At 42.1% G+C, this 27,505-nt stretch overlaps 1 pseudogene; it reads right to left on the minus strand.

The window, feature by feature from the left end:
* Positions 1 to 1,106: 1,106 nt before the first annotated feature.
* Positions 1,107 to 27,505, minus strand: LOC127916979 (zinc finger protein 883-like; annotated as a pseudogene).

Genomic DNA, 27,505 nt, shown 5'->3' on the forward strand with positions numbered 1-27,505 from the left:
GTTATTGGTCACATACACATGGTTATCAGATGTTATTGGTCACATACACATGGTTAGCAGATGTTATTGGTCACATACACATGGTTATCAGATGTTATTGGTCACATACACATGGTTATCAGATTTTAATGGTCACATACACATGGTTAGCAGATGTTATTGGTCACATACACATGGTTAGCAGATGTTAATGTGAGTGTAGTGAAATGCTTATGAAACACAGCAGCTAAGATGCAATATATAGTGAAGAATAGATAGTGAAGGATACAGTATTTACAGTTGAGGCTAAACGCCCTGACCTTAATGCTATAGAAAACAGATCATTTTACCCTTTTAAAAATAGTTATAGGGGGAGGTCCGGGGGATGTCTGTCTTTGAAAGGGTCATTGTAATATTTAAGATGTCCCCTTTACTGATGACCTAAACCTACAAGTCAAGGGGTCTGAATACTTTCCAGAGAAACTGTAAGTGATTGAGGACAGAGCATCATTGCTATATTCTAATTACAATCATTGACCCATAAGGGACCACATGACCAAAGCAATGCGTGACCCATGCAGAATTAAAACTATATTCATCTTCATGAGAAATATAATCGAATAAACACATGTTTGCATAACCAAAGACATGAAAATGGGTGGGAACATTGTATTTAGCTAGGATTTCATAAGGCCAGGAATGTCATTGAGAATAACTATAGACAATAGTTAATGTTGCTAGTTTAGGGATGAAGATAGTGAAGGTTCATCAATGTTAAGGATGTTTTTTTAATTTGACGTGGAAACAACGTTTATTCAACCAGTGGAAGGCTTGTAAAAGCCCACAGGAAAGTGGCATGAGGAACTCTTTATTGAGACAATCATGAAACAGCAATCTGTGGGTGAGTTGTAGTGGATATTATAATATAAGGATCTGCTGGAGTCCAAGTCAAACCAAGATTTTTTAGTTCTGAGCTCAGAGAGAACAACAGAGTTTGGTATTTGGTATTTTACTAGGATCCCCATTAGCTGTTGCAAAAGCAGCAGCTACCCCTCCTGCGGTCAACACAAAGCAGGACCCAATTTTCACGTCTCTCGTCGGAAGGCATGGACCAAAGCGCAGCGTGGTAAGTGTTCATGATTTTTATTTAATCAAACAACATTCGAACAAAATAACAAAGAGAAGAACGAACAGTTCTGTAAGGCAAATCAACTGTACAGAAAAGAAAATAACTACCCAAAAAACACAGGTGGAAAAAGGCTGCCTAAGTATGAGTCTAAGCTTTTGTAAGCTTTCTCCTCTGTGTCATGCTCTTTCAGGCTTCCTAAATGGGCAAATGCTTTGCACCCTGGGAGGAGTGGTAATGCATCTGACCTCTGTGTATTTTCTCATGTTGGTTCAGGCTGTTTTTCTGGTTAAAACTTATTCCACACTGGGAACAGTGTTAAGGCTTCTCCCTTGTGTGTACTAGCTCATGAGCTTTCAGGTGTCCTGACCGGTTGAAACACCTGCCACACTGGGAGCAGTGGTATGGCTTCTCCCCTGTGTGCACTAGCTCATGTTGTTTCAGGCTCCCTAACTGGTTAAAACACTTGCCACACTGGAAGCAGTGGTAAGGCTTCTCCCCTGTGTGTACTAGCTCATGCTGTTTCAGATTCCCTAACAGGCCAAAACACTTGCCACACTGGGAGCAGTGGTAAGGCTTCTCCCCTGTGTGTACTAGCTCATGTCGTTTCAGAGTCAATAACTGGTTAAAACACTTGCCACACTGAGAGCAGTGGTAAGGCTTCTCCCCTGTGTGTACTCGCTCATGAGCTTTCAGGTGTCCTGACTGGTTAAAACACTTGCCACATTGGGAGCAGTGGTATGGCTTCTCCCCTGTGTGTACTAGCTCATGTCGTTTCAGAGTCCTTAACTGGTTAAAACACTTGCCACACTGGGAGCAGTGGTAAGGCTTCTCCCCTGTGTGTACTAGCTCATGAGCTTTCAGGTGTCCTGACCGGTTAAAACACTTGCCACACTGGGAGCAGTGGTAAGGCTTCTCCCCTGTGTGAATTTTCTCATGTCGTTTCAGGTCCCAAAACCGGTTACAACCCTTTCCACAGTGGGAGCACTGGTGTCTTCTTGCTGGTTTGGACGTCCCTGGCTCTGGTTCCACTGAGTCTGGTCTTTCTCCTGCCAAAGACAGTTTATTTTTTTAAATAGATACCCGAATGAAACCTCCACATGATAAAACAACAGTGCTATGAGAGTAAATCCTAATCAGATCTCAATAACCTGAGGCCAGTTTTAACAATCTTAGTGTGATTTTAAAACAAATGTAGAGCTTTCTGGTAATTACTTATATGTTTACATTACTTATTTTATTCATCCTGTTTTACAAGTCAGAACACAAAAACCTAAACAGTTCTAGGACACTGAAGACACAGACATCACTGGATTCCAATCGAGCAGGTGGTTCTAAATATATAACCTTCATAGTTGTATGATACAGAATGTGACCTACACACTTCCTTAAACATAAAATAACTAAAGAAGTAATTTTGTGTGATTGTAAAAACAAGTTTTTACATCGAAGACACAAAGCACATCAGTAAAATCTCCCCATTGTCGAAAGGGATCGACACCTGCTGTTTAAATGGACCAATTTCTTATTTAGACGTTGACAGGTTTTCAACATTTTGACTATTGCTGATGTCATATTTTGGGTAAAGTAAAAAATAAGGTGAAATATTTGGGTAAATGTTCCTAAAACTGATAGTAACTACAATAAACAAAAATATAAACGCAACATGTAAAGTGTTGGATGTTTCATGAGCTGAAACAAAAGATTGCAGAATTTTTTACATCCCTGTTAGTAAACATTTCTCCTTTGCCAAGAAAATTCATCCACCTGACAGGTGTGGCATGTCAAGCTGATTAAACAGCATGATCATTACACAGGTGCACCTTGTGCTGGGGAGAATAAAAGGCCACACTAAAATGTGCAGTTTTGTCACACAACACAATGCCACAGGTGTCTCAAGTTGAGGGAGCGTGCAATTGACATGCTGACTGCAGGAATATCCACTAGAACTGTTATCAGATAATTGAATGTTCAATTCTCTACCAAAAGCCACCTCACAACTTCATTTTAGAGAACTTGGCAGTACATCCAACTGGCCTCACAACCACAGACCACATATAACGACGCCAGCCCAGGATCCCCACAGCATCTGAGACCAGCCACCCGAGTTGTATTTCTATTTGTAATGAAGCCCTTTTGTGGGGAAAAACGAATTTGGGCCCTTCACCTTTTCCAAATTTTGTTATATTTCAGCATTATTCTAAAATTGATTAAATTGTTTTTCCCCCTCGCCAATCTAAACTCAGCAAACAAAAGAAATGTCCTCTCACTGTCAACTGCGTTTATTTTCAGCAAACTTAAGACGTGTAAATATTTGTTGGAACATAAGATTCAACAACTTACATAAACTGAACAAGTTCCACAGACATGTGACTAACTGAAATGGAATAATGTGTCCCTGAACAAAGGGGGGGGGGGTGTCAAAATCAAAAGTAACAGTCAGTATCTGGGGCGCCAGGGTAGCCTCGTGGTTAGAGAGTTGGACTAGTAACCAAAAGGTTGCAAGTTCATATCCCCGAGCTGACAAGGTACAAATCTGTCATTCTGCCCCTGAACAGGCAGTTAACCCACTGGCCGTCATTGAAAATAAGAATTTGTTCTTAACTGATAAAATAAAAATAAATAAAAAATCTGGTGTGGCCACCAGCTGCATTAAGTACTGCAGTGCCTACAAGCCCAGCCTCTCTCAGCCTACTGCGGACAGTCTGAGCACTGATGGAGGCATAGTGTGTTCCTGGTGTAACTTGGGCAGTTGTTGTTGGCATCCTGTACCTGTTCCGCAGGTGTGATGTCCCGATCCTGTGCAGGTGTTGTTACACGTGGTCTGACACTGCGAGGACGATAAGCTGTCCGTCCTGTCTCACTGTAGCTCTGTTTTAGGCGTCTCACAGTACAGACATTGCAATTTATTTCCCTGGCCACATCTGCAGTACTCATGCCTCCTTGCAGCATGCCTGGGCATCTTTCTTTTGGTGTTTCCAGATTCAGTAGAAAGACCTCTTTAGTGTCCTAAGTTTTCATAACTGTAACCTTAATTGGCTACCGTTTGCAAGCTGTTGATGTCTTAACGACCGTTCCACAGGTGCATGTTCATTAATCGTTTATGGTTCATTGAAGCATGGGAAACAGTGTTTAAACCCTTTACAATAAAGATCTGTGACGTTATTTGGATTTTTTACCAATAATCTTTGAAAGACAGGACCCTGAAAAGATATGTACAAAAAAAAATAACAAATTAACTGGCAAAGCAGCAGAGCGAGGCCCGTATCCAGCAACGTCACAAGTCACGTTTTTGCAGCTGTTTCAGTACAGCACTACAGGGAGAGAGAGGGAGAGCAGCTGTTTCAGTACAGTACTACAGGGAGAGAGAGGGAGAGCAGCTGTTTCAGTACAACAATACAGGGAGAGAGAGGGAGAGCAGCTGTTTCAGTACAGTACTACAGGGAGAGAGAGGGAGAGCAGCTGTTTCAGTACAGTACTACAGGGAGAGAGAGGGAGAGCAGCTGTTTCAGTACAGCACTACAGGGAGAGAGAGGGAGAGCAGCTGTTTCAGTACAGCACTACAGGGAGAGAGAGGGAGAGCAGCTGTTTCAGTACAGTACTACAGGGAGAGAGAGGGAGAGCAGCTGTTTCAGTACAGCACTACAGGGAGAGAGGGAGAGCAGCTGTTTCAGTACAGCACTACAGGGAGAGAGAGGGAGAGCAGCTGTTTCAGTACAGCACTACAGGGAGAGAGAGGGAGAGCAGCTGTTTCAGTACAGTACTACAGGGAGAGAGGGAGAGCAGCTGTTTCAGTACAGCACTACAGGGAGAGAGAGGGAGAGCAGCTGTTTCAGTACAGTACTACAGGGAGAGAGAGGGAGAGCAGCTGTTTCAGTACAGCACTACAGGGAGAGAGGGAGAGCAGCTGTTTCAGTACAGCACTACAGGGAGAGAGAGGGAGAGCAGCTGTTTCAGTACAGCACTATGGGGAGAGAGGGGGAGCAGCTGTTTGAGTACAGCACTACAGGGAGAGAGAGGGAGAGCAGCTGTTTGAGTACAGCACTACAGGAAGAGAGAGGGAGAGCAGCTGTTTGAGTACAGCACTACAGGGAGAGAGAGGGAGAGCAGCTGTTTGAGTACAGCACTACAGGGAGAGAGAAGGAGAGCAGCTGTTTCAGTACAGCACTACAGGGAGAGAGCAGCTGTTTCAGTACAGCACTACAGGGAGAGAGAGGGAGAGCAGCTGTTTCAGTACAGCACTACAGGGAGAGAGAGGGAGAGCAGCTGTTTCAGTACAGCACTACAGGGAGAGAGAGGGAGAGCAGCTGTTTCAGTACAGCACTACAGGGAAAGAGAGGGAGAGCAGCTGTTTCAGTACAGCACTACAGGGAGAGAGAGGGAGAGCAGCTGTTTCATTACAGCACTACAGGGAGAGAGAGCAGCTGTTTGAGTACAGCACTACAGGGAGAGAGAGGGAGAGCAGCTGTTTGAGTACAGCACTACAGGGAGAGAGAGGGAGAGCAGCTGTTTGAGTACAGCACTACAGGGAGAGAGAGGAAGAGCAGCTGTTTCAGTACAGCACTACAGGGAGAGAGCAGCTGTTTCAGTACAGCACTACAGGGAGAGAGAGGGAGAGCAGCTGTTTCAGTACAGCACTACAGGGAGAGAGAGGGGGAGAGGGAAAAAATCCACTGGACTAGTTTCAATGTATGGAATCACCGAGGAGTTTCTGGATTTTGGGTAAACTTCTTCTTTAAAGCATCAGACTCCATAGTAATTCATCATCAGATGCAACAAGCCTCCTTTATATGACTCCATAATGTTTCATCATTAGATGCTACAGTCCTCCTTTAAGACTCCATCATGTTTATAATGTGTCTGGAAGCACTACTCTATCTATTCTACTCTATCTATTCAACTTTAATAACTAGGGTTAATACCTGCCTGGCGCCCCAACAAAACTTGATCTTTACCCCCCTCTAACAATACCGCTACAGAATTAGCATAGTAGGCCATGTAATTTAAGGTAATCTGAAATATTTAGGACTAACTTATTCCTTGCCACCCATTCTGAAACTCACTGCAGCTCTTTGTTAAGTGTTGCTGTCATTTCAGTTTCCGTGGTAACTGACGTGTACAGTGTTGAGTCATCCGCATACAGACACACTGGCTTTACTCAAATGTCGTTGGCATGTCGTTGGTAAAGATTGAAAAAGGTAGGTGCCAAACAGCTGCCCTGGGGAATTCCTGATTCTACCTTGATTGTGTTGTACAGGCTTCCATTAAATAACACTCTCTGTGTTCTGTTAGACAGGTAGCTCTGGGGCGGCAGGTAGCCTAGTGGTTAGAGCGGTAGGCCAGTAACCAAAAGGTTGCTGGATCGAATCCCCGAGTTGACATGGTAAAACTCTGTCGTTCTGCCCCTGAACAAGGCAGTCCTAAGCAGTCATTGAAAATAAGAATTTGTTCTTAACCGACTTGCCTAGTTAAATAAAGGTTAGCTTTTTTTTTTTTTTACTCTTTATCCACAATATAACAGGGGGTGTAAAGCAATACATTTTTTCAGCAGCAGACTACGATCGATAATGTCAAAAGCCACACTGAAGTCTAACAAAACAGCCCAAACAATATTTTTATCATCATCAATTTCTCTCAGCCAATCAGTCATTTTTTAAGTGCTGTGTTTATTGAATGTCCTTCCCTATAAGCCTGATCACAGCTTTCCTCAGTATTAGTTCATTAATTAACAGTGTCTAGAGTTTAGTTTGCCTGTTCAACAGTCTTGTAAAGATATGGGTTGTTGACTGGGACAGGCAATGTAATACCCATAATGTTTTAAGGATATTGCAATCACAGGGTCTTACAAGAGGCATGAATATGTCTAAAAAGGGCCTAAAATGGCAACTTTCATCTTGATTTCCTAAAAAAAATACTTGCGATACAAATGTAAAAGGGTTGTTCCACAAAATGGGTGCCTTTTTTATATTTTAAGTAGAACATACGCAGCCATATTGAATTTTAAAAGACTGTTATACTAGATGAGGGGAACTTTAATGTCTAACACATGGAGAATTCAATACATCCAATTGAAAAGTCGCAAAAGAATGTGAACCAATGGCAGAATGCCCATTAAAAACACCACATTAGTTCAACAACTGCATAGTTTGTGTCCCTGTTTAAGACAGTACTCACTGGTGTCAATCGGATCTTCTGTCTCCTCCTTTTTCATTCTCAAAACGTGTTCCTCCTTCACGTTTATTAAGATAGCATCCTCTTCCTCTCTAAAATGTTCTTTCTCTTCTTTCATCATAACAACCTCCTCTTCCTCCTTTTTCATTCTGAAATATTCTTTCTCCGTAAAGCAGACCTCCTCTTCATTAGCAAGGGAGGAGTAGTTTAGTGAACTCATGATCAGGGATGTTAGCTAGCTAGCATTAGCGACTAGCCTAGTGCTAACCTCAGTATAAATCTTTAACAAATGTGCAAATTGAACAAGAACATTAGGTTAAAGTTCACCAGTAGATACGTCAACCGAAATTTGTCTAAAACACTGAGATTAGCTAATGTACAATAACATGGTCTAAAGAATCAATCTTTCAGTTGTATGTTGTCTAGCAAGCTACCGAGGTGGTTGTAAGAGTTGGCGCCTTGTTGTTCCTGAAGAAGTGTCCCGTCCAGTCCATTATACGTCACGCAAGAAGCATCACCTAAAAGACGCCCATCGCCATCTGCTGGCTGGAGTGGGTAACGCAGTTTGGAAACAATAGGTACTACACTTTTGTATTGGAAATAACGTCATAATAATTTAACAATAAACAGATATATTTTCTCTTACGTCTTACAAATAATAGTTTCCTGTACACAGACGTAGAAGCTTAAAATGAATCCCTCGACTCACCTGTGTCCCCGCACATTGACTCTGTTCCGGTACCTCCTGTATATACCCTCCACATTGACTCTGTTCCGGTACCTCCTGTATATACCCTCCACATTGACTCTGTTCCGGTACCTCCTGTATATACCCTCCACATTGACTCTGTACTGGTATCTCCTGTATATAGCCTCCACATTGACTCTGTTCCGGTACCTCCTGTATATAGCCTCCACATTGACTCTGTACTGGTATCTCCTGTATATAGCCTCCACATTGACTCTGTTCCGGTACCTCCTGTATATACCCTCCACATTGACTCTGTTCCGGTACCTCCTGTATATACCCTCCACATTGACTCTGTACTGGTATCTCCTGTATATAGCCTCCACATTGACTCTGTTCCGGTACCTCTTGTATATACCCTCCACATTGACTCTGTTCCGGTACCTCCTGTATACAGCCTCCACATTGACTCTGTACTGGTACCTCCTGTATATAGCCTCCACATTGACTCTGTACTGGTACCTCCTGTATATACCCTCCACATTGACTCTGTTCCGGTACCTCCTGTATATAGCCTCCACATTGAATCTGTAATGGTACCTCCTGTATAAACCCACCACATTTACTCTGTAATTGTACCTCCTGTATATAGTCTCCACATTGACTCTGTAATGGTTACCTCCTGTATATACCCTCCACATTGACTCTGTAATGGTTACCTCCTGTATATAGCCTCCACATTGACTCTGTAATGGTACCTCCTGTATATAGCCTCCACATTGACGCTGTACCGGTACCTCCTGTATATACCCTCCACATTGACTCTGTAATGGTACATCCTGTATGTAGCCTCCACATTGTCTCTGTACTGGTACCTCCTGTTTATATCCTCCACATTGACTCTGTACTGGTATCTCCTGTATATAGCCTCCACATTGTCTCTGTACTGGTACCTCCTGTATATAGCCTCCACATTGACTATGTACCGGTCCCTCCTGTATATGGCCTCCACATTGACTCTGTACTGGTATCTCCTGTATATAGCCTCCACATTGACTCTGTTCTGGTAATACCTTAATATAGAAAATATAAATATTGAAAATATAAATGTTTCGATTTTTTACATATATTGTTGAATATAATATACTTTAATGGTATATTAGTTCCAGGATCTCTGCCAGTGTTAAAGTTATGGCCAATTTAATACAGAGAGATTAGCATAGTAGGACATGTAACTTAAGGTTACCTAACATAACCCCTGTTCTATGATATTATAAGCCTCTTTAGGGGCGGAGTCTAGGGAGATCCAATCAAACAACGTCTGTCACGCAACAGCTAATAGCAGACGACTCCACTTCCTAAATAGGGCCATAGTCTCTCCCGTCTTCACATCTAAGTACGTTTGCCTTCCATGTGTGAAAGGTAACCTGGTCAACTACCAACTACCATGGAGCTCATATACTTTCACCTGGTGAATATCCTAGAATCAGGGTTCTGTTAGGTAACCTGGTGAATATCATAGAATCAGGGTTCTGTTAGGTAACCTGGGGAATATCATAGAATCGGGGTTCTGTTAGGTAACCTGGTGAATATCATAGAATCAGGGTTCTGTTAGGTAACCTGGTGAATATCATAGAATCGGGGTTCTGTTAGGTAACCTGGTGAATATCCTAGAATCAGGGTTCTGTTAGGTAACCTGGTGAATATTATAGAATCAGGGTTCTGTTAGGTAACCTGGTGAATATCATAGAATCAGGGTTCTGTTAGGTAACCTGGTGAATATTATAGAATCAGGGTTCTGTTAGGTAACCTGGTGAATATTATAGAATCAGGGTTCTGTTAGGTAACCTGGTGAATATCATAGAATCAGGGTTCTGTTAGGTAACCTGGTGAATATTATAGAACCAGGGTTCTGTTAGGTAACCTGGTGAATATTATAGAACCAGGGTTCTGTTAGGTAACCTGGTGAATATTATAGAATCAGGGTTCTGTTAGGTAACCTGGTGAATATTATAGAATCAGGGTTCTGTTAGGTAACCTGGTGAATATTATAGAACCAGGGTTCTGTTAGGTAACCTGGTGAATATCATAGAATCAGGGTTCTGTTAGGTAACCTGGTGAATATCATAGAATCAGGGTTCTGTTAGGTAACCTGGTAAATATTATAGAATCAGGGTTCTGTTAGGTAACCTGGTGAATATCATAGAATCAGGGCTCTGTTAGGTAACCTTCCGTTCTATTTCAATGACTTGTTAGTCTCTCACTTTGGGGATATAGTCAACAACCATAGAGCTCATATACTCTCTGATGCCAAGTCTAGAAAGGATCATCCCTCAGAGGTCCCCACTCTACTCACCGTAGTAGGTACACTTCATCTGTGAGAGACGGAATCTAAAACAAAAATCCTGAAAATCACATTGTATGATTTTTAACTAATTAATTTGCATTTTATTTCATGACATAAGTATTTGATCACCTACCAACCAGTAAGAATTCCGACTATCACAGACCTGTTAGTTTTTCTTTAAGAAGCGCTCCTGTTCTCCACTCATTACCTGTATTAACTGCACCTGTTTGAACTCGTTACCTGTATAAAAGACACCTGTCCACACACTCAATCAAACAGACTCCAACCTCCAAGACCAGAGAGGGTGTAAGGACATCAGGGATAACATTTTAGACCTGCACAAGGCTGGGATGGGCTACAGGACAATAGGCAAGCAGCTTGGTGAGAAGGCAACAACTGTTGGCGCAATTATTAGAAAATGGAAGAAGTTCAAGATGACGGTCAATCACCCTCGGTCTGGGGCTCCATGCAAGATCTCACCTCGTGGGGCATCAATGATCATGAGGAAGGTGAGGGATCAGCCCAGAACTACACGGCAGAACCTGGTTAATGACCTGAAGAGAGCTGGGACCACAGTCTCAAAGAAAACTATTAGTAACACACTACGCGGTCATGGATTAAAATCCTGCAGTGCACGCAAGGTCCCCCTGCTCAAGCCAGCGCATGTCCAGGCCCGTCTGAAGTTTGCCAATGACCATCTGGATGATCCAGATGAGGAATGGGAGAAGGTCATGTGGTCTGAGGAGACAAAAAGAGAGCTTTTGGGTCTAAAATCCCCTCGCCGTGTTTGGAGGAAGAAGGATGAGTACAACCCCAAGAACACCATCCCAACCGTGAAGCATGGAGGTGGAAACATCATTCTTTGGGGATGCTTTTCTGCAAAGGGGACAGGACGACTGCACCGTATTGAGTGGAGGATGGATGGGGCCATGTATCGCGAGATCTTGGTCAACAACCTCCTTCCCTCAGTAAGAGCATTGAAGATGGGTCGTGGCTGGGTCTTCCAGCATGACAACGACCCGAAACACACAGCCAGAGCAACTAAGGAGTGGCTCCGTAAGAAGCATCTCAAGGTCCTGGAGGGGCCTAGCCAGTCTCCAGACCTGAACCCAATTGAACATCTTTGGAGAGAGCTGAAAGTCCGTATTGCCCAGCGACAGCCCCGAAACCTGAAGGATCTGGAGAAGGCCTGTATGGAGGAGTGGGCCAAAATCCCTGCTGCAGTGTGTGCAAACCTGGTCAAGAACTACAGGAAACATAAGATCTCTGTAAATATTAAGTTATGCTTTTCTGATGTATCAAATACTTATGTCATGCAATAAAATGCAAATTAATTACTTAAAAATCATACAATGTGATTTTCTGGATTTTTGTTTTAGATTCCGTCTGAAGTGTATCTATGATAAAAATGACAGACCTCTACATGCTTTGTAAGTAGGAAAACCTGCAAAATCGTCAGTGTACCAAATACTCGTTCTCCCCACTGTATTTCACATATACATACACTAACTTCATCCGTGCCGAGGATGATGCCTGGATAAAAAAGTATTTTCCTCATTGGCTGGCTGTTCTGGAGCAGCCAGGACCTTCTGCCTGAGACTGAAGTGCTGTGTGTTAAAGCATGTACAGTTTAGGTCCTTCTTTGTTGAACAAAGGCAACTGACATCCCCAGAGATCAGCTCACCAGGAGCAAGGGGGATGACCTGGTGTATTCTCAACTGACATCCCCAGACATCAGCTCACCAGGAGCAGGGGGGATGACCTGGTGTATTCTCAACTGACATCCCCAGAGATCAGCTCACCAGGAGCAAGGGGGATGACCTGGTGTATTCTCAACTGACATCCCCAGACATCAGCTCACCAGGAGCAGGGGGGATGACCTGGTGTATTCTCAACTGACATCCCCAGAGATCAGCTCACCAGGAGCAGGGGGGATGACCTGGTGTATTCTCAACTGACATCCCCAGAGATCAGCTCACCAGGAGCAGGGGGGATGACCTGGTGTATTCTCAACTGACATCCCCAGAGATCAGCTCACCAGGAGCAGGGGGGATGACCTGGTGTATTCTCAACTGACATCCCCAGACATCAGCTCACCAGGAGCAAGGGGGATGACCTGGTTTATTCTCAACTATATACCCCTCACATTTTTGTAAATATTTGAGTATATCTTTTCATGTGACAACACTGAAGAAATTACACTTTGCTACAATGTAAAGTAGTGAGTGTACAGCTTGTATAACAGTGTACATTTGCTGTCCCCTCAAAATAACTCCACACACAGCCATTAATGTCTAAACCACTGGCAACAAAAGTGAGTACACCCCCAGGTGAAAATGTCCAAATTGGGCCCAAAGTGTCAATATTTTGTGTGGCCACCATCATTTTCCAGCATGGAGTACACGTCCTGGTAATCAGTCTGGCCCTGCGTTGTGATCTGAGGACCCATGCCAAACCTTTTCAGTCTCCTGAGGGGGAATAGGTTTTGTCGTGCCCTCTTTATATAGCCAACTTATTTTTCACCCAGGAACCTCGGATAAACAGTGGTTGTTGTGCACTGCTGCCACTACCAGGCCTGGAGTCCATTTTGACTTTGTTGTTAGCGAGTTGTGTTAGCGAGTTGTGCGGCTAAGCAGCTAACTGCCTACTGATCAACCTATTGTGTGTATTGAACATTCATACTGGACAGTTTTACCTATAGAGTAGCACCACCACCCATTCTCTTGAAGTCAAAGCCACAGTGTATTGTTGCTATAGGAGTTTATGATTAATAATCCTATTTATTTCAAGCCACACTAGGATTTCACCATACCTGTACGCTCTCGTTGGCTGGCCCTCGCATCATACTCGTCGCCAAACCCACTGGCTCCATGTCATCTACAAGACCCTGCTAGGTAAAGTCCCCCCTTATCTCAGCTCGCTGGTCACCATAGCATCTCCCACCTGTAGCACACGCTCCAGCAGGTATATCTCTCTAGTCACCCCCAAAACCAATTCTTTCTTTGGCCGCCTCTCCTTCCAGTTCTCTGCTACCAATGACTGGAACGAACTACAAAAAGCACTGAAACTGGAAACACTTATCTCCCTCACTAGCTTTAAGCACCAACTGTCAGAGCAGCTCACAGATTACTGCACCTGTACATAGCCCACCTATATTTTAGCCCAAACAACCACCTCTTTCCCTACTATATTTAATTAATCTATTTATTTTGCTCCTTTGCACCCCATTATTTTTATTTCTACTTTGCACATTCCTCCATTGCAAATCTACCATTCCAGTGTTTTACTTGTTATATTGTATTTACTTTGCCACCATGGCCTTTTTTTGCCTTTACCTCCCTTATTTCACCTAATTTGCTCACATTGTGTATAGACTTGTTTATACTGTATTATTGACTGTATGTTTGTTTTACTCCATGTGTCACTCTGTGTCGTTGTATGTGTCGAACTGCTTTGCTTTATCTTGGCCAGGTCGCAATTGTAAATGAGAACTTGTTCTCAACTTGCCTACCTGGTTAAATAAAGGTGAAATAAATAAATACATAAAAAGACATACATCATCGCCTCCCATTTAAATGTAAACAATGGAGCAAATGCATCACATGTGAACATCACTTGATTATCAGAGGGGTGTATTGTGACATCAGATAGAACTACTCAGACATTACAAATATCACTTGATTATCAGAGGAGTGTATTATGACATCATATAGAACTACTCAGACATTCCAAATATCACTTGATTATCAGAGGTGTGTATTATGACATCAGATAGAACTACTCAGACATTCCAAATATCACTTGATTATCAGAGGTGTGTATTATGACATCAGATAGAACTACTCAGACATTCCAAATCAGGCTTCATCCATATCATGAAGGTGGATATTGATCCAACCATTTCCAAAGTAATGACTGGGCTGATGGAAACAGGATATGCCTGTATACTTTTCTAAATGCCGACAGACGATTTGTTACTTCGTTTGACATGGTGGGGTCTTTTTGTGTCAGTAAAAATGTATAAACGAGAAGTGGCGGCATTAATCCTTTATGCGCAAATATTGATTTAATAACGATAATATCTTAGTTAACTTGGAGTCACGTGATGATATGTTGTGTGGTCCTCCCACTACGACTTGGGAAACCATGCAGTTTATTAGGCTACAGATTAAATAAATGATGAACTTCACAGGGTGGTGAAAGTGCATGTGATGAGCTTGATGCTCCTTTCCAATACATTTTGAGGGTCTTATTCTGGTGACATGATGATTGATGCTTGGTTGCCATTTGACAAATAAAATAATGTCGCTCTTATCCATAATAATCTCATCATGTAGGTAGCCTACCAGCACTGTATCTGTGAGCTGTTGGCTACAGTGGACGGGACAAGAGCACGTTTTCTATATAACTCAACGGTTTTTCAAAACCATCAGTAGAGTTGAAAATGCGATGGAAACCCATTTAACTTGCATTTTTCATTCAGTACATGGGAATTCAACAGGAAAACATTTTTTCCGTGCACTACGTCATCATGCAAAGACTTTTATCCGCAATAAACCTGTTTGATGCAAACATTTCCGGTAAAATGCGTATATTGTTTCATGTAGATTTGACAATATTCACATGAAAATCTGTCGCAAATTACATGGAAATCAACTAAAGTGAATTCAACATGAAATCAACAGAAAATGTCCACCGTCATTGGATTTAGGTTGCCAGTTGGGTGAAACACTAAATGTCACCAGTCACTGGTTGCCAGTTGGGTGAAACACTAAATGTCACCAGTCACTGGTTGCCAGTTGGGTGAAACACTAAATGTCACCAGTCACTGGTTGCCAGTTGGGTGAAACACTAAATGTCACCAGTCACTGGTTACCAGTTGTGTGAAAATGAATAAAAATACCTTATGTAGATGGATTTTTACAAATCCGTTTTCCACATTGATCAAACATCATCTCATGGATTTGTTTTGTTCAAATTAAATCAAGTGTTATTGGTCACATACACATGGTTAGCAGATGTTATTGGTCACATACACATGGTTATCAGATGTTATTGGTCACATACACATGGTTATCAGATGTTATTGGTCACATACACATGGTTAGCAGATGTTATTGGTCACATACACATGGTTAGCAGATGTTATTGGTCACATACACATGGTTATCAGATGTTATTGGTCACATACACATGGTTAGCAGATGTTATTGGTCACATACACATGGTTAGCAGATGTTATTGGTCACATACATATGGTTGTCAGATGTTATTGGTCACATACACATGGTTATCAGATGTTATTGGTCACATACACATGGTTAGCAGATGTTATTGGTCACATACACATGGTTAGCAGATGTTATTGGTCACATACACATGGTTAGCAGATGTTATGGTCACATACACATGGTTAGCAGATGTTATTGGTCACATACACATGGTTAGCAGATGTTATTGGTCACATACACATGGTTAGCAGATGTTATTGGTCACATACACATGGTTATCAGATGTTATTGGTCACATTCACATGGTTAGCTGATGTTATTGGTCACATACACATGGTTATCAGATGTTATTGGTCACATACACATGGTTAGCAGATGTTATTGGTCACATACACATGGTTAGCAAATGTTATTGGTCACATACACATGGTTAGCAGATGGTATTGGTGACATACACATGGTTATAAGATGTTATTGGTCACATACACATGGTTAGCAGATGTTATTGGTCACATACACATGGTTAGCAGATGTCATTGTGAGTGTAGTGAAATGCTTATGCTTCTAAGTCCAACAGTACAGCAGTATCAAACAGATAATATCTAACAAATTCCACAACTAAACCTAATACACATAATCCAGTAAAGGAATGGAAATATAGAAGTATAAAACATGGATGAGCAGAAACACAGCAGCTAAGATGCAATATATAGCGAAGAGTAGATAGTGAATGATACAGCAATTACAGTTGAAGTCAAATATTACATACACTTAGGTTGGAGTCATTATAACTCATTTTTCAACAACTCCACAAATGTCTTGTCAACAAACTATAGTTTTGGCAAGTCGGTTAGGACATCTGTGTTAATGACACAAGTAATTTTTCCAACAATTGTTTACAGACAGATTATTTCACAATCCCAGTGGGTCAGAAGTTTACATACACTAAGTTGACTGTGCCTTTAAACAGCCTTGGAAAATTCCAGAAAATTATGTCTATAGCTTCTGATAGGCTAATTGACATCCTTTGAGTCAATTGGAAGAGCACCTGTGAATGTATTTCAAGACCTACCTTGAAACTCAGTGCCTCTTTACTTGACATCATGGGAAAATAAATAAAAATCTGCCAAGATCTCAGAAAAAAATGGTAGACCTCCACAAGTCTGGTTCATCCTTGGGAGCGATTTCCAAACGCCTGAAGGTGTCCTCTGGTCTGATGAAACAATAATAGAACTGTTTGGTTATAATGACGATCGTTATGTTCGGAGGAAAAAGGGGGATGCTTGCAAGCCGAAGAACACCATCCCAACCGTGAAGCACACAGGTGGCAGCATCACGTTGTGGGGGTTCTTCGCTGCAGGAAGGACTGGGGCACTTCACAAAATAGATGGCATCATGGGGGAGGAAAATTTACCCTTTAAAAAATAGTTATAGGGGGAGGTCTGGGGGATGTCTGTCTTTGAAAGGGTCATTGTAATATTTAAGATGTCCCCTTTACTGATGACCTAAACCTAAAAGTCAAGGGGTCTGAATACTTTCCAGAGAAACTGTAAGTGATTGAGGACAGAGCATCATTGCTATATTCTAATTAAAATCATTGACCCATAAGGGACCACATGACCAAAGGAATGCGTGACCCATGCAGAATTAAAACAATATTCATCTTAATGAGAAATATAATCGAATAAACAAATGTTTGCATAACCAAAGACATGAAAACTGGTGGGAACATTGTATTTAGCTAGGATTTCATAAGGCCAGGAATGTCATTGAGAATAACAATAGACAATAGTTAATGTTGCTAGTTTAGGGATGAAGATAGAAGGTTCATCAATGTTAAGGATGTTTTTAATTTGATGTGAAAACAATGTTTATTCAACCAGTGGGAGGCTTGTAAAAGCCCACAGGAAAGTGGAATGAGGAACTCTTCATTGAGACAATCATGAAACAGCAATCTGTGGGTGAGTTGTAGTGGATATTATAATATAAGGATCTGCTGGAGTCCAAGTCAAACCAAGATTCTTTATTTCTGAGCTCAGAGAGAATAACAGAGTTTGGTATTGGGTATTTTACTAGGATCCCCATTAGCTGTTGCAAAAGCAGCAGCTACCCATCCTGCGGTCAACATAAAACATGACACAATTGTCACGTCTATCGTGGGAAGGCATGGACCAAAGCGCAGCGTGGTAAGTGTTCATGATTTTTATTTAATCAAACAACATTCGAACAAAATAACAAAGAGAAGAACGAACAGTTCTGTAAGACAAAGCAACTATACAGAAAACAACTACCCAAAAAACACAGGTGGAAAAAGGCTGCCTAAGTATGATTCCCAATTAGAGACAACGATAGACAGCTGCCTCCGATTGGCAACCACACTCGGCCAAAAACAAAGAAATACAAAAACACAGAAAAAGGAACATAGAATGCCCACCCTGGCCTAATCAAAATAGAGAATAAAAGCTTCTCTATGGCCAGGGCGTGACAGCCGCTCTGTTCTGGGCCAGCTGCAGCTTTACTAGGTCTTTCCTTGCAGCACTGGACCACACGACTGGACAATAATCAAGATGAGACAAAACTAGAGCCTGCAGAACTTGATTTGTGGAGAGTAGTATCAAAAAAGCAGAGCATCTCTTTATTACGGATAGACCTCTCCCCATCTTTACAACCATTGAATCTATATGTTTTGACCATGACAGTTTACAATCTAAGGTAGTGCCAAGTAATTTAGTCTCCTCAACTTGTTCAACAGCCACACCATTCATTACCAGATTCAGCTGAGGTCTATAACTTGAGGAATGATTTGTACCAAATACAATGCTCTTAGTTTTAGAGATGTTCAGGACCAGTTTATTACTGGCCACCCATTCCAAAACAGACTGCAACTCTTTGTTAAGGGTTTCAGTGACTTCATTAGCTGTGGTTGCTGGTGGTTATATAGTTGAATCATCAGCATACATGGACACACATGCTTTGTTTAATGCCAGTGGCAGGCCATTGGTAAAAATAGAAAGAGTAGAGGGCCTAGAGAGCTGCCCTGTGGTACATCACAGTTTACATGTTTGAAATTAGAGAAGCTTCCATTAAAACCCTCTGAGTTCTATCAGATAGACAGCTCTGAATCCACATCATGGCAGAGGTTGAAAAGCCAAAGCACAAACATTCTTAAACAACAGGTTATGGTGAATAATATCAAAGGCTGCACTGAAATCTAACAATAGAGCTCCCACAATCTTCTTGTTATCAATTTCTCTCAACCAATCATCAGTCATTTGTGTCAGTGCAGTACATGTTGAGTGTCCTTCTCTATAAGCATGCTGAAAGTCTGTTGTTCATTTGCTTACAGAGAAATAGCATTGTATTTGGTCAAACACAATTTTTTCCAACAGTTTGCTAAGAGCTGGCAGCAAGCTTATAGGTCTGCTGTTAGAACCAGTAAAGGCCGCTTTACCACTCTTGGGTAGTGGAATTACTTCGGCTTCCCTCCAGGCCCGAGGACAGACTTTCCTCTAGGCTCATATTAAAAATATGACAAATAGGAGTGGCTATAGAGTCAGCTACTGTCCTCAGGAGCTTTCTATCTAAGTTGTCAATGTCAGGAGGTCTGTCATTATTGATCGATAACAATTTTTCCACCTCTCCCACACTAACTTTACAAAATTCAAAACTTGCACTGCTTTTCTTTCATGATGTTTTTTTTTTACATCATTCTTTATCTCATTGATCTTGGCTTCTTAATAAGTTCATTATTTTTGTTGAGTTTGTTCACATCATTTCTCAATTTGCAGTACGAGAGTCAGCCAGACTTATTAGCCACTCCTTTTGCCGCAACTCTTTCAAACATACAGTTTTTAAATTCCTCATCAATCCATGGAGCCTTAACATATCTAACAGTCAGTTTCTTAACAGGTACATGTTTATCAATAATTGGAAGAAGCAATTTCATCTGGTAAAAACAGGTAAACACATCAGTCAACAATATAAGACAACGGGAGCACTGTGTATGTTCTCTGATGAGTTGTGAGTCAATGAGATGTGAAATATCAATATACACGCTAAGAGAAGTCATTTCTCTCCTGTGTGGATTCTCTAATGATGTTTAAGTGATTGTTATGAGTAATATGTTTTCCCAAAATCTAACCTTCTGCAAGCCTTCTCCTCTGTGTCTCATGTTATTTCAGGCTTCCCAAATGGGCAAAAGCTTTGCATCCTGGGAGGAGTGGTAATGCATCTCCCCTGTGTGTATTATCTTGTGCTGTTTCAGGGTCCCTAACTGGTTAAAAAACTTGCCACACTGGGAGCAGTGGTACGGCTTCTTCCCTGTGTGTATTCTCTCGTGCTGTTTCAGGGCCCCTAACTGGTTAAAACACTTGACACAGCGGGAGCAGTGGTAAGGCTTCTCTCCTGTATGTATTCTTTCGTGTTTTTTCAGATCCCCCGCCCCGTTGAAACCCTTGCCACACTGGGAGCAGTGGTAAGGCTTCTCCCCTGTGTGTATTCTTTCGTGTTTTTTCAGATACCCTGCCCAGGTGAAACACTTTCCACACTGTGAGCATTGGTAAGGCTTCTCCCCTGTGTGAATTTTCTCATGGGCTTTCAGGTGTCCTTTCTCACTATACATCTTTTCACATTGCGAGCATTGGTAAGGCTTCTCCCCTGTGTGTATTCTCTCATGTCGTTTCAGCTTCCCCAAATCGTGAAAACCCTTTCCACACTGGGAGCAGTGGTAACGATTCTCCCCTGTGTGTATTATCTTGTGCTGTTTCAGGGTCCCTAACTGGTTGAAACATTTTCCACACTGGGAGCAGTGGTAAGGCTTCTCCCCTCTGTGTATTCTCTCGTGTCGTTCCAGCTTCCCCAAATCATTAAAACGCCTTCCACACTGGGAGCAGTGGTAAGGCTTCTCCCCTGTGTGTATTCTCTGATGTCGTTTAAGCTCATTTAAGTGGTTACAACCCTTTCCGCAGTGGGAACACTGGTGTCTTCTTGTTGGTTTGGACGTCCCTGGCTCTGGTTCCTCTGAGTCTGGTCTTTCTCCTGCCAAAGACAGTGTGTTTTTTAAAATAGAGACCCGAATGAAACCACATATAAAACGGCCTTGCTACGAGGGTAAATCCTAATCAGATCCCTCAATAACCTAAGGCCAGTTTGAATAATCTCAGTGTGATTTTAAAACAAATGTTGTAGAGTTTCCTGGTAATTACTGATAATGTTTACACTACTTATTTATTCATTCTGTTTTCGTCAGAACACAAAAAACTAAACAGTTCTAGAACACTCAAGACACAGACGTCACTGGATTCCAATCGAGCAGGTAGTTCTGAATATATAACTTTAATAGCTGTATAATACAGAATGCGACCTACAGTAGTGGCCAAAAGTTTTGAGAATGAAAAATATTAATTTCCACAAAGTTTGCTGCTTCAGTGTCTTTAGATATTTTAGTCAGATGTTACTATGGAATGATGAAGTATAATTACAAGCATTTCATAAGTGTCAAAGGCTGTTATTTACAATGACATGAAGTTGATGCAGAGTCAATATTTGCAGTGTTGACCCTTCTTTTTCAAGACCTCTGCAATCCACCCTGGCATGCTGTCAATTAACTTCTGGGCCACATCCTGACTGATGGCAGCCCATTCTTGCATAATCAATGCTTGGATTTTGTCAGAATTTGTGGGTTTTTGTTTGTCCACCCGCCTCTTGATGATTGACCACAAGTTCTCAATGGGATTAAGGTCTGGGGAGTTTCCTGGCCATGGACCCAAAATACTGATGTTTTGTTACCCGAGCCACTTAGTTATCACTTTTGCCTTATGGCAAGGTGCTCCATCATGCTGGAAAAGGCATTGTTCGTCACCGAACTGTTCCTAGATGGTTGGGAGAAGTTGCTCTCGGAGGATGTGTTGGTACCATTCTTTATTCATGGCTGTGTTCTTAGGCAACATTGTGAGTGAGCCCACACCCTTGGCCGAGAAGCAACCCCACACATGAATGGTCTCAGGATGCTTTACTGTTGGCATGACACAGGACTGATGGTAGCGCTCACCTTGTCTTCTCCGGACAAGCTTTTTTCCAGATGCCCCAAACAATCGGAATGGGGATTCATCAGAGAAAATGACTTTACCCCAGTCCTCAGCAGTCCAATCCATGTAACTTTTGCAGAATATCAGTGCAGATGCACTCACACCTGCCTGCTGCCATTCCTGAGCTCTGTACTGTTGGTGCCCCGATCCCACAGCTGAATCAACTTTAGGAGACGGTCCTGGCACTTGCTGGACTTTCTTGGGTGCCCTGAAGCCTTCTTCACAACAATTGAGCCGCTCTCCTTGAAGTTCTTGATGATCCGATAAATGGTTGATTTTGGTGCAATCTTACTGGCAGCTATATCCTTGCCTGTGAAGCCCTTTTTGTGCAAAGCAATCATGACAGCACCTGTTTCCTTGCAGGTAACCGTGGGTGACATATGACGAACAATGATTCCAAGCACCACCCTCCTTTTGAAGCTTCCAGTTTTGGGGGGGATTCAGTTCATTTGCATGGAAAAGAGGGACTTTGCAATTAATTGCAATTCATCTGAACACTCTTCATAACATTCTGGAGTATATGCAAATTGCCATCATACAAACTGAGGCAGCAGATTTGGTGAAAATAAAAATGTGTCATTCTCAACTTTTGGCCACGACTGTACACACTTCCTTAAACATAAAATAAGTAAATAAGTCATTTTAAGTGGAAGTCCAAAACTTGTTTTTACCTCTAAAACACAAAGCACATCAGTAACATCTCTCCGTTGTTGAAAGGGTTCGACACCTGCTGTTTAAATGGACCAATTTCTTATTTAGACGTTCACAGATTTTCAACATTTTGACTATCGCTGATGTCATATTTTGGGTAAAGTAAAAAATAAAGTGAAATATTTGGAAAGATGTTCCTAAAACTGATAGTAACTACAATAAACAAATTATAAACGCAACATGTAAAGTGTTGGATGTTTAATGAGCTGAAAAAAAAAGGATTGCAGAATTTTTTACATCCCTGTTGACATTTATTCTCTGCCAAGATAATCCATCCTCCTGAACAAAGGGGGGTCAAAATCAAAAGTAACAGTCAGTATCTGGGGAGCCAGGGTAGCCTAGTGGTTTGAGAGTTGGACTAGTAACCGAAAGGTTGCAAGTTCATATCCCCGAGCTGACAAGGTACAAATCTGTCGTTCTGCCCCTGAACAGTCATTGAAAATAAGAATTTGTTCTTAACTGACTTGCCTCGTTAAATAAAGGTGAAATAAAAATAAATAAAAAAATCTGGTGTGGCCACCAGCTGCATTAAGTACTGCAGTGCATCTCCTCCTCATGGACTGCACCAGATTTGGCAGAACTTGCAGTGAGATGCTACCAGGAAATCACGCACAGAACGAGCAGTATGGCTGGTGGCATTGTCATGAGCATGCAGGAAGGGTACCACGAGGGAGGAGGATGTCTTCCCTGTAACGCACAGCGTTGAGAGTGCCTGCAATGACAACAACCTCAGTCTGATGATGCTGTGACACACCGCCCCAGACCATGACGGCCCCTCCACCTTGTGACAGAGGCGACGTTGTTGCCATTGATGTCTGGTGAGGACCTGCCTTACAACAGGCCTGCAAGCCCTCAGTCCAGCCTCTCTCAGCCTATTGAGGACAGTCTGAGCACTGATGGAGCGATAGTGCGTTCCTGGTGTAACTTGGGCAGTTGTTGTTGCCATCCTGTACCTGTTCCGCAGGTGTGATGGTCGGATGTCGCGATCCTGTGCAGGTGTTGTTACACGTGGTCTGCCACTGCGAGGACGATAAGCTGTCCGTCCTGTCTCACTGTAGCGCTGTCTTAGGCGTCTCACAGTACAGACATTGCAATTTATTTCCCTGGCCACATCTGCAGTCCTCATGCCTCCTTGCAGCATGCCTAAGGCACATTCACATGGTTGAGAAGGGACCCTGGGCATCTTTCTTTTGGTGTTTTCAGATTCAGTAGAAAGGCCTCTTTAGTGTCCTAAGTTTTCATAACTGTAACCTTAATTGGCTACCGTTTGCAAGCTGTTGATGTCTTAACGACCGTTCCACAGGTGCATGTTCATTAATCGTTTATGGTTCATTGAACTATGGGAAACAGTGTTTAAACCCTTTACAATAAAGATCTGTGACGTTATTTGGATTTTTTACCAATAATCTTTGAAAGATAGGGCCCTGAAAAGATACGTGCATTTTTTTGCTGAGTTTATTTTGTATGTTTTATGAGTTGAAAGGTGTTTTTTCTCAGACATAAACAAACAACTCCAGGTGAAAGACAAAGGCCATAGCTGTAATAAAATAACAAATTAACTGGCAAAGCAGCAGAGCGAGGCCCGCATCCAGCAACATCACGAGTCAAGTTTTTGCAGCCATTTCAGTACAGCACTACAGGGAGAGAGAGGGAGAGCAGCTGTTTCAGTACAACACTACAGGGAGAGCAGCTGTTTCAGTACAGCACTACAGGGAGAAAGAGGGAGAGCAGCTGTTTCAGTACAGCACTACAGGGAGAGAGGGAGAGCAGCTGTTTCAGTACAGCACTACAGGGAGAGAGAGAGAGAGAGCAGCTGTTTCAGTACAGCACTACAGGGAGAGAGAGGGAGAGCAGCTGTTTCAGTACAGCACTACAGGGAGAGAGAGGGAGAGCAGCTGTTTCAGTACAGCACTACAGGGAGAGAGAGGGAGAGCAGCTGTTTCAGTACAGCACTACAGGGAGAGAGGGAGAGCAGCTGTTTCAGTACAGCACTACAGGGAGAGAGAGGGAGAGCAGCTGTTTCAGTACAGCACTACAGGGAGAAAGAGGGAGAGCAGCTGTTTCAGTACAGCACCACAGGGAGAGAGAGAGGGGGAGCAGCTGTTTCAGTACAGCGCTACAGGGAGAGAGAGGGGGAGCAGCTGTTTCAGTACAGCACTACAGGGAGAGAGAGGGGGAGCAGCTGTTTCAGTACAGCACTACAGGGAGAGAGAGGGGGAGAGGGACAAAATCCACTGGACTAGTTTCAATGTATGGAATCACCTAGGAGTTTCTGGATTTTGGGTAAACTTCTTCTTTAAAGCATCAGACTCCATAGTAATTCATCATCAGATGCTACACGCCTCCTTTATATGACTCCATAATGTTTCATCATTAGATGCTACAGTCCTACTTTAACCTGTTTGGGATAGGGGGCAGCATTTTCACGTTCAGATGAAAAGTGTGCCCAGAGTAAACTTCCTGCTACTCAGGCCAAGAAGCTAATATATGCATATTACTATGCATATTGGAGAGAAATACTCGGAAGTTTCTAAAACTGAAAAAAATCACTGGACTAGTTTCAATGTATGGAATCACTTAGAAGTTACTGGATTTTGGGTAAACTTCTAATTTAAAGCATCAGACTCCATAGTAATTCATCCTTAGATGCTAAAGTCCTCCTTTAAGACTCCATCATGTTTAGAATGTGTCTGGAAGCACTACTCTATCCATTCAACTAACTTTAATAACTAGGGTTAATACCTGCCTGGCGCCCCAACAAAACTTCATCTTTACCCCCCTCTAACAATACTGCTACAGAATTAGCATAGTAGGCCATGTAATTTAAGGTAATCTGAAATATTTAGGACTAACTTATTCCTTGCCACCCATTCTGAAACTCACTGCAGCTCTTTGTAAGTGTTGCTGTCATTTCAGTTTCCGTGGTAACTGACGTGTACAGTGTTGAGTCATCCGCATACAGACACACTGGCTTTACTCAAATGTCGTTGGCATGTCGTTGGTAAAGATTGAAAAAGGTAGGTGCCAAACAGCTGCCCTGGGGAATTCCTGATTCTACCTTGATTTTGTTGTACAGACTTCCATTAAAGAACACTCTCTGTGTTCTGTTAGGCAGGTAGCTCTGGGGCGGCAGGTAGCCTAGTGGTTAGAGCGGTAGGCCAGTAACCAAAAGGTTGCTGGATCTTATCCCCGAGATGACAAGGTAAAACTCTGTCCTTCTGCCCCTGAACAAGGCAGTTGGCCTAGGAACAGTGGGTTGTCATTGAAAATAAGAATTTGTTCTTAACTGACTTGCCTTGTTAAATAAAGATTACTTTAAAAAAAAAAAAGCTCTTTATCCACAATATAGAAGGGGGTGTAAAGCCATACATTTTTTTCAGCAGCAGACTATGATCGATAATGTCAAAAGAAGCACTGAAGTCTAGCAAAACAGCCCAAACAATATTTTTATCGTCATCAATTTCTCTCAGCCAATCAGTCATTTTTAAGTGCTGTGTTTATTGAATGTCCTTCCCTATAAGCCTGATCACAGCTTTCCTCAGTATTAGTTCATTAATTAACAGTGTCTAGAGTTTAGTTTGCCTGTTCAACAGTCTTGTAAAGATAGGGGGGTTGACTGGGACAGGCAATGTAATATCCATAATGTTTTAAGGATAAGTTTTTGTAAAACAAGCACCTTACATTGGATCATCTTGAAATTTTCTCTCTAAAGCTAACTTTCATCAAGGTTTTATATGGTCAATTGGTTTCTCTCTTTTCATTGGCAGAATCCTTTTTCAGTGTTATGATATTCATAACATCCATATCCACCAGTCTATCTTCCTGTCAACTAACAGAACTCTGCTGGTTGTCCTGGTAACAGATACCAGTGGGCAGATCTATTGTATTTGTTCAAACTAAACTACAGCACTTACTTTGATGAGTCAAATCTGATCCTTTCATCTCTTCTCCTCCTCTCACAGTTCCACTCAGCCCCATTGTTTTCCTGCAGTCCACCAGCAGCACAGACAACCTCTTCATACCCAGCAGTAAGGTGCTACCGGGAGAGGCACGACACATGGACTCCGGGAGGGTGGAAGGGCTAGCGTTGTCCTGGTAACCATAAAGTGGGGACACAGATGCACATCATTATGGATGCTGATGTCACTGTTGTCATAAAGTGCTTTACAGAAACCCAGCCCAAGCTGATAAAGCAAGCTGTATGCTAGACCAGACCAAGCTGTATGCTAGACCAGACCAAGCTGTACCATCTGGTGTTCTGATCTGGAGAGACTCTTCTCTGTCTCGTCAGCATCAGGATGTTGTTGAGGCTCCGCAGAGGATCCACCATAGTCATGTCTCTCTCCTGTGTGAATGAGAACATCAAACAGATGGTAAACTTATGATATTCTATTGCAATCACAGAGTCTTACAAGAGGCATGAATATGTCTAAAAAGGGCCTAAAATGGCCACTTTCATCTTGATTTCCTAAAAAAATACTTGTGATGCAAATGTAAAGGGGTTGTTCCACAAAATGGGTGCCTTTTTTATATTTTAAGTAGAACATACACAGCAATATTTAATTTTAAAAGACTGTTATACTAGATGAGGGGAACTTTAATGTCTAACACATGGAGAATTCAATACATCCAATTGAAAAGTCGCAAAAGAATGTGAACCAATGGCAGATCGACCATTTAACAATTCCTACAGTAAGAATGCCCATTAAAAAACCCATATTAGTTCAACAACTGCATAGTTTGTGTCCCTGTTTTTAAGACAGTACTCACTGGTGTCAATCGGATCTTCTGTCTCCTCCTTTTTCACTCTCAAAACGTCTTCCTCCTTCACGTTTATTAAGATAGCATCCTCTTCCTCACTAAAAGGTTCTTTCTCTTCTTTAACTATAACAACCTCCTCTTCCTCCTTTTTCATTCTGAAAGATTCTTTCTCCGTAAAGCAGACCTCATCTTCATTAGCAAGGGAGGAGTAGTTCCGTGAGCTCATGGCTAGCATTAGCGACTAGCCTAGTGCTAACCTCAGTATCAATCTTTAACAAGTTTGCAAATTGAACAAGCACATTAGGTTAAAGTTCACCAGTAGATACGTCAACCGAAATTTGTCTAAAACACTGAGATTAGCTCATGTACAATAACATGGTCTAAAGAATCAATCTTTTAGTTTTA

The sequence above is a fragment of the Oncorhynchus keta genome, unplaced genomic scaffold, assembly GCF_023373465.1.
Source record: "Oncorhynchus keta strain PuntledgeMale-10-30-2019 unplaced genomic scaffold, Oket_V2 Un_contig_1049_pilon_pilon, whole genome shotgun sequence".
Lineage (NCBI taxonomy): Eukaryota > Metazoa > Chordata > Actinopteri > Salmoniformes > Salmonidae > Oncorhynchus > Oncorhynchus keta.